General features: G+C 33.1%; 1 pseudogene; it reads left to right on the plus strand.

Annotated features, from left to right (window-relative positions):
• The first annotated feature begins 3,792 nt into the window (after positions 1-3,792).
• On the plus strand, positions 3,793-5,764 carry LOC132637241 (salviol synthase-like; annotated as a pseudogene).
• Positions 5,765-11,364: the final 5,600 nt, after the last annotated feature.

Raw genomic sequence — 11,364 nt, forward strand, 5'->3', positions numbered from 1 at the left:
CCCCCCCCCCCCCCCCCCCCCCCCCCCCCCCCCCCCCCCCCCCCCCCCCCCCCCCCCCCACCCCCCCCCCCCCCCCCCCCCCCCCCCCCCCCCCCCCCCCCCCCCCCCCCCCCCCCCCCCCCCCCCCCCCCCCCCCCCCCCCCCCCCCTCCCCCCCCCCCCCCCCCCCCCCCCCTCCCCCCCCCCCCCCCCCCCCCCCCCCCCCCCCCCCCCCCCCCCCCCCCCCCCCACCCCCCCCCCCCCCCCCCCCCCCCCCCCCCCCCCCCCCCCCCCTCCCCCCCACCCCCCCCCCCCCCCCCCCCCCCCCCCCCCCCCCCCCTCTTTATTCTCCTCATTACATTTTAAGAATATCTCAGTTTTTTTTTAATTTTCCCCTTAAATAATATCCCTACCATTAGAACAACACATCAATATTCTCTATAAATTTAAAGAGACTATATATGGAATAAACTAACACTATATATGGAACGAACTAAATGAATCATTATTTGCTAATTAAACTCTATTTTCAATCATATTGTATAGGATCTTTCCTTTTTTTTTTTTTTTTTCCCCCTTATTCCCCCTTTGTTTGTTTTCATTTTCCTTTTCCTTTTGTTTCCCCATAAGTATGTCATTATCTGCTAATTTTATGCAAATTCCCGAAAAATCAGTTTTCCCCTAAAACACTACTATTTTCTCCTATAAATTCAAAGTGCCTCAAAGGAAGAAAAGAAAAAAAAAAACAGAGGCAGACATGACAGAAGGAAAAATAATTACATTCATACATGAGTGTATATTGGAAAATGCATCAAATTGGTTGTAGCTGCAGGCCAAAACTTTTGCAAAGGTACTTCTAATTCCTACTTCCTTTCTTCTTCTTGCTTCACCCTACTTATCAATGAGTTTTTAAACGCTTGACAGAAGCTTGGGATCTCCTTTTGTTATGTCTATATGACTGTTGTTTGGTGTCTTGAAGAATGAAGGAAGAGTTATTCATATAATATAGTGTGTTGGTTGATTTAATAGGAACACAAGATAAAAGTAATATTGATGCTTTGAAAGTAGAAAATGGCCTTGGTCCCTGACCTCACTCTTTGTATTTTACCTATTTGTGCATATCCACATGCATAGATTCTTTTACCAAGGCAAATGGTGAATTCATATTGTATATCTGTTTATATAATGGTGTTCATAATTTAATGATGAAGAAACCTATCAAATTCCTAATTGATGCAGAAATTCTTTCAACTTCTATAATTAACTAATCCATGCATAAAGTTGTAACTGAAAGATTTTTTTCATTTAAAAAAAAGTCCTTTATTGTAAAGGGTGAGAATTGATTTTATAACTGAAATTTTATATAAAAGCTTGTCTATACCTAGCTTTATATTATATATAGATTAGATAATTTGCCCGCGCTTTGCGCGGTTTATAAAGAAAATTAAAGTGTATTGTTAATTAATTTATTACTATTTTTTATTAAAAAGAGGTCTATAACATGAAGTGGACAGTAACACTTTCTTTTTTCTCTTGATATAAATTGATGAACAATCAAATATATCAACCTAACTTGAAGAACAATACAATATGTAAACTCATAATTTCTGAGATAGTGCATATACAACAAAAATTGCTAAAGAGTAATCCCGAAAACGCAATATAAACTTAATTAGAATCCATGTGTGATCTGTTGTATACTCTATAATAGCTCTTTGGCGATTTTTGTGCATATTGCATCTCAAGAATTCTAAGCAAAAGTACCAAAGTTCAACTTCGTAATATTTGAAAGCTACAAATAATAAAATTTCCTTAATTCCTATAAAGAAGACCGAAGTTATATTTAACTATCAGACCTCTCATTCCATGGACGAATGAATAGAAGTGGCTAAGGATAATGAATAAAGGAGAAGATATGTCATTCAAATAATTATGTAAAATGGTTCACACTTAGCAAGTAAGCCAGTGCATTCCCTAATGTATTAAAAATAAATGTATTTATAAAGCTAATTTAATTACAGTTTTAAATATCTAGAAATTTAATAGTTAAATTTTTAGAATACGAAAATGAATAAGTGGATAATGAAAAATATAACCTTACGAAATGTTAATAGTTTTATATAAGTTGTCAATGACAAATATAACGTACTATAAAAATAGGGGGACTACGTTGGGGGAAAACTATTATTATGAAAGGTATATTTAATTTACAACTCCAGAAAATGGTTAATTAGTTAGCAAATTATATTTTTATATAAAACATGAAAATGAAATATGAGTGACTACAACGTGAAATTGCAGGTTTACGTACTTGATAATACAAAACTCGGATTTTTAACTTTCATCTTTTTGTAACCATGACTGCTTCATTTTTTATTTTTTTTGAGAACTTAAAAGATAATTCTTATATAATAACGAAAGGGGAAATTCATGAAATTGATCAATTTGACTCTTCTTTCTTAATCTCACTGGATAATTTTTTTTATTTGAAATTTATTACCTAAATATATTGGATGCGTGAAGATGCACCAAATTTATGCGGAAATTTTCAGTATTTTATTTCTTTCAAGAAATGAAAAGATGACGATAATAAGATAGAAAACATCAACCTGGTGCAGTTGTGCACGTTAGAAACGACTTCGTCGTAAACAATGTGCATTACAAATATATTTATTAGCAAATGATGAACTCACTTGATAGAAGATTTTGCCAGCCATTACGTCCAAAATAAGAATAAACCAAGGGACCAAGATACAGTTATAACTACGGAAGTGATATATTTGTTAACTTCATCAAATATCGACATCGTTTACAAAAAAATTGTGTACGCACCACTGCCGTCAACCACTTCGTTATTTGAAACTCAAAAACAGAGACTAAATTCAATTTCATTTCTCGTCTCTTTTCCCACTGTTGAAATTTTTATCACTGGTAGAATCGCCAAGCCTCCAATTGTGGATGAGCTTTATCCATATACATACATATTGCCGTATTTATGCAATGGAGCAGTTAGAAGAGCGAATGTATTATGGAGTTTGACTAAGATGTATGGTGTTTTAATACTTTAGTTTCATGAAAAAGGTCTTTTGGCCACACTATTTTGGCCACAATGGCCCAAATGGGATAAATTCATATGATTATTTAGGTCAAATTTAATAATTTATGCTTACTTAATGTCATTTCTATCTTTTCTTCTCAAGGTTTATCTTAATTTAAAATTGTATAATAGAGGTTATGATGATTTTTACATAAGTGTGGCCAAATTTTGGTCAAATTGGTGTGGCAATTTAGCAACTCCCTAGTTTCATACGGTGCTATTTGTTCTACATAAATTTGAAACGTTTTGGGCATCGTTTCATGAATATTGGCTTAGTAGTTGTACCCGTTACTTATTTTTGGGAATAGATGGGGGGAAAGTTAGATAGATAGTGGTAAGAGTAATTAACAGAATTTGAAAAGTCATGACTGTTAGTGTGTTTACGAAGGGCAGGCGCAATTAAGAGACTTTAAAGGAGGTGGCACTGATCCACAATGTTTGGAAGGGGAAAACAGCGTTTAGTGTGGTTTTTTTCCAGATGGAACACTGTTTTTATTGTTTTAAAATTGAAAAAATGCAAAATCCTATTAAAAAAGATAAATACTAATATTTGCTTTAGAGAATACCACGTCAACGGGCTTTGTCCTGCTTTTATATATATACTCTAAGATAAGATATAGATGTCCTGTCATTCATCTACGAAAGCTAATGTGGCACTAAACTTTCAAGAAAAACCATTAATCCAAGCTAAACTTTCGATCATCCTCTTCTTTACAAATGGAGACTAATCAATTTTCTCAGTCCTTCCAAATTCTATTTGCTTTTGCATTACTTGTTCTTGTATTTATCAAACTAGGAATTACTATTATTAGATACAACACCAAAAAATCTATAGCTCCAATTAGGCTCCCTGCTGGGCCATGGAAGCTACGAACGGAAACATGCACCAATTAGCAGCCGGCGGCCTGTTAACCACCGGGTCATGACCCAATTAGGCAAAAAATATGGACCCTTAATGCACCTTCAACTCCGAGATGAAGAAAACTTGTGTAGTGAATTTTCTAAGTGCCAAAAATGTTCAGTCCTTTCTATCGCTTAGAGAAGAAGAGTTTTCGGGGCTTATAAAATGGTTAGACATACAAGCTGGAATTCGATCCCCTGTTAATTTGACAAAAAAGTTGCATTCAACTTTGTCTAGTCTTGTTGCTAGAGCAGCGTTTGGTAAAAGATTTAAAGATCAAGAAATGTTTATTTCACTTATTGATGAAGGTGGGAAATTGGCAGCAGGATTTAATGTAGCTAAATTTTCTTCCTTCGTTTAAGTTGCTTCATGGAATTAGTGGAATACAGGAGAAACTTCAAAGTTTGCATCAAAAAGCAGACAAAATACTTGAGGATTTTATACTTGAACATATTGCAGCAGCAAGCAATGGTGTCGTTGCCTCAAATGATCAGAACTTATTGGATGTCCTTTTAAGATTTCAGAAGGAAGAAAAATCAAATAATTCATGACAATATTAAAGCAGTTGTCCTGGTAAGTTAAAGATTTTTTGTACTGTAGTGTGATTTAACATGTTATATCAAGTTGTCAGCTTTTTTCTCAAAGTTATTGATTCCATTAGATTTTAAGTAATATCCGCCGTCAGTGTAAACAATTTTTACATCATCAGGCCATCTTTACCTGTTGTACCAGGTAACATATCTTACTTACCTGTAGATATCATTTGGATGACTTGATAGTGTAAACAATTTGTTTACACTGACGATATATTAAACCTAAACTCATTCTACTAACTGTAGACAATTAATTACCTATAGTTATCTTTTAGATGATCTTGATAGTGTTAAAAATGTTTTATAGCATCGGTGTATAGAAGTTAAATTTAATATAATTTGAGCAATTTCTTACTTTTGTATGTGTTGCTACTTGTTAGGACATGTTTGGTGCTGGAAGTGAAACAACAGCTACAATCATTGACTGGGCAATGGCAGAATTACTAAAGAACCCAAGTATCGTAGAGAAAGCCCAAGAAGAGGTCAGAGGGGTGTTCAATGAAAAAGGCTATGTGGATGAAACATACTTTGATAACTTAACGTACTTAAAATCAGTTATCAAAGAGACACTAAGGTTACATCTACCACTCCCTTTCTTACATCCAAGAATAAGCAGAGAAAAATGTGAAATCAATGGCTATGAAATACCAGCACAAACACAAGTGTTTGTGAATGCTTGCGCTATTGGAAGAGATCCCAGATATTGGGAGGAACCAGAGTGCTTTAAACTGGAGAGATTTCTTGATAGTTCAATTAATTTTAGTGGAAATAATTTCGAGTACATTCGATTTGGTGCAGGAAGAAGATTATGCCGGGGCGTGTCATTTGGTTTAGCAACTCTTGAGCTACCTTTAGCATTTCTTCTTTACCGTTTTGATTGGAATCTTCCCATTGGGATGAGCCATCAAGACTTGGATATGACTGAGACCATTCGATTTGGTGCAGGAAGAAGATTATGCCGGGGCGTGTCATTTGGTTTAGCAACTCTTGAGCTACCTTTAGCATTTCTTCTTTACCATTTTGATTGGAAGCTTCCCATTGGGATGAGCCATCAAGACTTGGATATGACTGAGACCTTTGGTTTGTCTGTCACAGGAAAACTTGATTTGTATGCCATTCCTATTGCCTCTAAACCTATAACTGTTTAGAGATGGGTGTAAATAATTTTTACATTATCGAGACAATTTAACTTATTACTGCATGTTGTTACTTTGTTTTCTAAATTATCATATTGAAGATAGAGATACATTATGGATTTAAGTTATATGCATTGATTGTTTAAACAATTTTAATACTATCAATTCACTTTAACCGACTATAACAGGTTATTATTGTCCTTATTTGCAAGTTATCATATCATACTAGTAAATTTACCCGCACTTTGTGTGGTGTAAAGAAATCTGAAAATTTTACAACTATTTAATCCCTTTTTAAAATTTAGTTGAAAAAGAAAGAAATTATGAATATGCAAACAAAAATAATATTGTAAACATGTATATCTTGTATATTAATTGACTTAAAGGATAGAACATAAAACCCAAAAAATTGCATCTGAACTTCACTAAGCAGCAGTGTCATAGTTTAAAAGCTAAATAACTTACATTTAGGAGCCTAAATGTTTGACACATTTTATATGCACCAAAGATTTATCCCTTGATAAATGACGAAAATAATAAACAATGAATCAGGGTCTAGAGAAGAACATAAATTCTCTTTCGAGAAAAAATGGATAGTAAAAGAAAACAACTTGACCAAATTATTTTTAGTCTAGCCAACTTGCTGCATTCAAGTAATAAGCTCGAAGGACTCGATCCCAATATGACAATAATGATGATTTATGATAATCTGGAAAGTTTGAGAACTTTAATCAGTTAAAAGAAAATGAAGAACTTGAGGATTGCAATTCGATATATCAATAAACAACCTCTGTATAAATTAAAATGAATAATGAAAACTACAAATTAATTTTACATTCTTACGTCTATCCTAGGCTTATCAAAAATTGATTCACATAACTATTAAAAGCTATATGCATATTTTCTAAGCAACATCAATGTAAATGTTGGCTTCCTTCTCTTGCTTCTACTTTCGCAAATACTTCGCCTGAAGACATCAGAAGCTAAAAAACTTTATATCAATCAATTAATAAAGGATGTTATATATAGTCAAGAAACTTACTCTTGGAATTTCAAATTGCCATCGAAATAGTGATTTTCCAAATCATGAAAAGCAATTGATTCATTATTTGTCTTCCCCGTGGAGCCAAACTAAATCATCCAAGATTATATGTGGATACTAAGGGACATTAGACATAAGGACAAATTGCATCACCCATAAAAGAAAAGAGATTACAAAATCCCAAAAACCTTAGCTTTGATGCATAGTCACTACTCCGATACATATAGTTTGTCAAAGTATATAATGATGTTGAATGTTTAATTGGGAAGTATATAACTCATGACATAAAATTAGTAACTGAAATTATAATTAATATGTTAAAACATGTCCAGCTAGCCATGTTGAGGAAAGAAAAGGGCACGTCTGATCTAGTCGGTTACTTTTAAAAGGGAGGAATAAATATTTTTAGCTATATAAATTGAGTGATCAATGAAAGGAAAGAAGGAAAATATGTCAAAAAATTGAGAAAAAAAATAAATAGGAATAGAGGTCATAAAGAGGTGTTACATCATCTTATTTATGTCTAGCTTTATACTAGTAAACTTGATCGCGCTTCGAGCGGTTATTAAAAAATCAAATTTATGAAAATAAATTCTAATATTTGAGTACTAATATTAAATACTAAAAAATTACAAACATGAAAGTCTAAAGATCTCATTGAATTCACGAACTAATCTTCCTCTAATATTTGAATATTATTTAAAAAATATAAACATTAAACAAAGGAAAAAAAAATTAACAATAAGAAAATGACTTAGAAGAAATCAGTACATCCTATAGAACGCTCTCTTTGTATTCATCCCATTTTCAGTCCTTAGTGCTCTACATATTTTGAATGAATAATTCAACGAATGGATTCAGGTAAGTGCACATATAATCAATTTTGGAACTCTTATTTAAGCCACGGTCATAGTTTATAAAATTTTGTATGTTTAGCCACTTTAAATATAACTTTCGACAAATTTATTTGAAGTTATAAAAACTGGTATGATATATATTTTTCCTTAACCTTGACATGTTGCTTCTGCAAATAAAGTTTTGGTAGCCAAACCTCAACAATTATATATTGAGGCTAAGATTTTGTATCTTTAGCCACTTTGAATATGGCTTTCGACAAACTTATCTGAAGTTACAAAAACTCGCATGATATATATTTTTTCTTAGCCTTGACATGTTGCTCCTGCAAACAAAGTTTTGGTTTACGCAACTGAAGTTTGGCCTTGGCAAGCCAAACCTCAGCAATTATATACTGAGGCTAATAACTTCGAATATACTTTAAAAATATAAATCTCACAGCATATGTGCAATTTATATTTAAAAAAAAGTCAAATTAAAGAAAGAAAATTAGATTGAGCAGCGAGACTCCGTCTACATATTTCTACCACTTATGCACATAGTGTTCTTTTTGAGACCAAACGAAAATATAGACTTGTGACAATCAGAAATTTATAGGTAACCAAACTTAAAGATGTCTCATAGAAAGAAAACACGGAAAAAAAAAATAGAGAAAAAAAAAACACAACAACCACATCCTTCTTAGAACTTTAATCATAACAAATAAGTGGAAAAGGAAATATAGAATCAATGCATAATTTTTCGAGCCCTTTTCGACACGTCTTCCTCCCACAACTAATCAACATTCAAGAGCCTTTTTCATTGAGTCAAGCTAAAGCATGAATCCAATACTACTGTAATGATATAAAAGTATTACTACTTCAAATATGAAATGTAAATGATAACCTAGGGTAGGAGTCTCATGAAATAAAAGAGATGAATTTATATTGATAAAAATGAAGGAACATCATAAGGTATCTTAAATTTTTAAATTAATTGTTTGGGGGTTATGAATATGAAACCATGAAAGTTATGGATATGATTAAGAGTTAAGAGTAGAAATTAATTAGGTAATTAGATATGAGTTATGGAGGTGAATATTTTAAAGCAAATAAAGGAGAAAAACAATAAATAGATGAAAGAGAGGAAAGAATACTGCAAATGATATTTAATTGCTATAGCTACGTGGGGTTTTAGAAAATGGATCACAATTACTTTTCAGACCATTGGCTATTTGGGCTTAGCAAACGGATCTGACTTCATTGTGTTCAGTAAATTGAAGGAGAGAAATGCAAAAGAAATACGAAAAAGAGATAAAAGAAAAATGTAATTGTTGGCTATAGAGAAGAGATAAAAATACAATGTTGAAGTAATTTAGCATGACCTAAGCGTTTCTTTTATAAATGTAACACATTTAGCATAGACAATTAAGACATTTAAAGGAGTAATTTTTTTTTTTAACGTAGTACATAAATCATTTAAAAAATGAGACAAAAGCAAAAAAAAAAAAAAAAAAAAAGATAAAAGATAAATAGAAATAGAGGCCATAGAGAGGTGTCACCCTAGTTTTATAATAGGGAAAAGGGTCAAAAATACCCCTCTACTTTTGAAAAAAGGCTAAAAATATCCTCTTAACTTATTTTGGGTCAAATATATCCCTCTCATCCTTATAGTTTTCAAATATACCCCTGTCTTGATGGAAATTATCCCCCAAAATAATCCGAAATTATAAAATTTTAAACCGGCTCCATCATTTAAACCCGTCCAACTAAATTATAACCCATAAGATCCCCTTATTCCCCCAATACGTAGGTTTGAAGTTTGAGGGAATTGGGGGAATAAGGGGATCTTATGGGTTATTATTTAGTTGAGTCGGGTTTAAATCATGGAGCGGGTTTAAAAAATGGGTATTTTTGACCATTTTCCCTTTATAGTATGTATTGATTGATTGATTGATTTGCTATGAAGATTTACCTGTTAATGTAATTCAATTTAATACAATGGTGTAAATAATCTTTATAATAATAGGTCACCTGCCATAATCCATCAGTGACAATTTTTTAGAACAAAATTAGACCGAGTCCCCTGTTTTTTCTCTTTTAATTTTTCCGATTAGGGAAATCAGGTTGGACCCATTTCCCTATTTCCTTACAATTCGCATGACATTGTTTTGTTCTCAAACTGTCGCTCATATTGAGTTTTCACAAATTTTAATATGAATTACATCTAATTTTGAAAATAACATACAAACTCTCCCTGTGACTATATTTTTCATGATTTCATCCAATCTTGCCAAAAGATCAATGAAAAGATGGAATATGTCTAGTGATCATAGATTAATTTGGGATAATATTAATCCTGTAGTTTCCTGATATAGAAATAGTAGCTGCTCTTAGCCTCTCCTCTTTAATTGGATCCATCTCCATAGACAATCGATGTCAGACGCTACTCACAAACTTTTTAGAATTATTCAAGAAATTAAAACAAATGTCTTAGCTTCAACAATGTGAATGATACAAGACTGTAGATCTGATTCTCCAAGTATGTTTAACCTTTCACTAGACTAAAAAGAATGAGAAAGATATTTACTCTCGAGTTATATGTGTTTTTGAGTTCTACCTGAATTATGCTAATTTCAGACTTTTTCGAGATATGCTTATCCAAAGTTTGCCTTGACAGTCCCAAATTTTAGAATTTTGTCTAAAGTTAATCTTTCGAAATCCCAGCTTTGGAATTGATGTCCATACTTTCTAACTTCATACCAAAAAAATTCAATTTCTTTTTTTGGTAATTATCGGAATTTCATTAACCACCAAAGGAAATAATTACAATTCAAGCTAGTACATACTCAAATAGCTAGTCCTCTCAAAACAGAAGTCTTACCTTTGATAACGTCCAAAATACACTCCTCAAAGAGAAAGTGTACACGGTCGTATGCAATATATTTACCCAACTATGAGTCGGGGTCGATCCCACAGGGAACAATATGCTAGGCGATTAAGAAAGTAAGGAACTTTCACCAACTACGCTAAAGCCAAACGATGGATAATATTTAGGTTTTTGAGAAAGATTATAACTAATGCGGAAATGTAAACTAACCTAGAAAGCGAGTAAAATGATCAATGGCCACAAGTTTGGATAATAGGAGATTACACTCAAGTAACGATCCAATGTATTTCACGATTTTACAACTAAGAGCGGGTTTATGTTAATAGATAATGATTTCTAAAATCTCATTGAAAGTCTTCCAACCAAATCAATGAATTTCACTCTAAGTTTTTCCAAGCCTTAGAGTGTGATATTAGGCACAATCAATTTAACCTCAAGTAACTATCCTCTTCCGAGCTCAAGTTATTAGATGAGTTTAATGACCCAAATTCTTGTTAATTAATCTTTCCCAACCTAGATTTCCTTTTCCAAGCTCAATCTAAGTAAATGGGTGAGTCCTAGGATTAGCTAATCCCTTTGGAAACATTCAAGAACGAGATTAATTAAATCAACAAAGACCCACTTCAATAGCAATAAAAATCATTCAATACATAAGCATTACAAGAGTTTCAAACCAAACTTTAATCAAGAATACTTTCATAAACGAGATTCAAGTTATGGGATAGAAAGCTACACACTTAGATATACAATACAAAGCAAGGAATTGAAGAAATGAATTAAAGGTTTAAGAAATACTCAACCAAATCTTCAAATCTTTAACCCCAAAGTGTGGTGTAAAAACTAGTCTCCAAACTTGATGAAAAACTGCCAAAGATAAAAATGATATGTTGCCCT

The sequence above is a fragment of the Lycium barbarum genome, chromosome 4, assembly GCF_019175385.1.
Source record: "Lycium barbarum isolate Lr01 chromosome 4, ASM1917538v2, whole genome shotgun sequence".
Lineage (NCBI taxonomy): Eukaryota > Viridiplantae > Streptophyta > Magnoliopsida > Solanales > Solanaceae > Lycium > Lycium barbarum.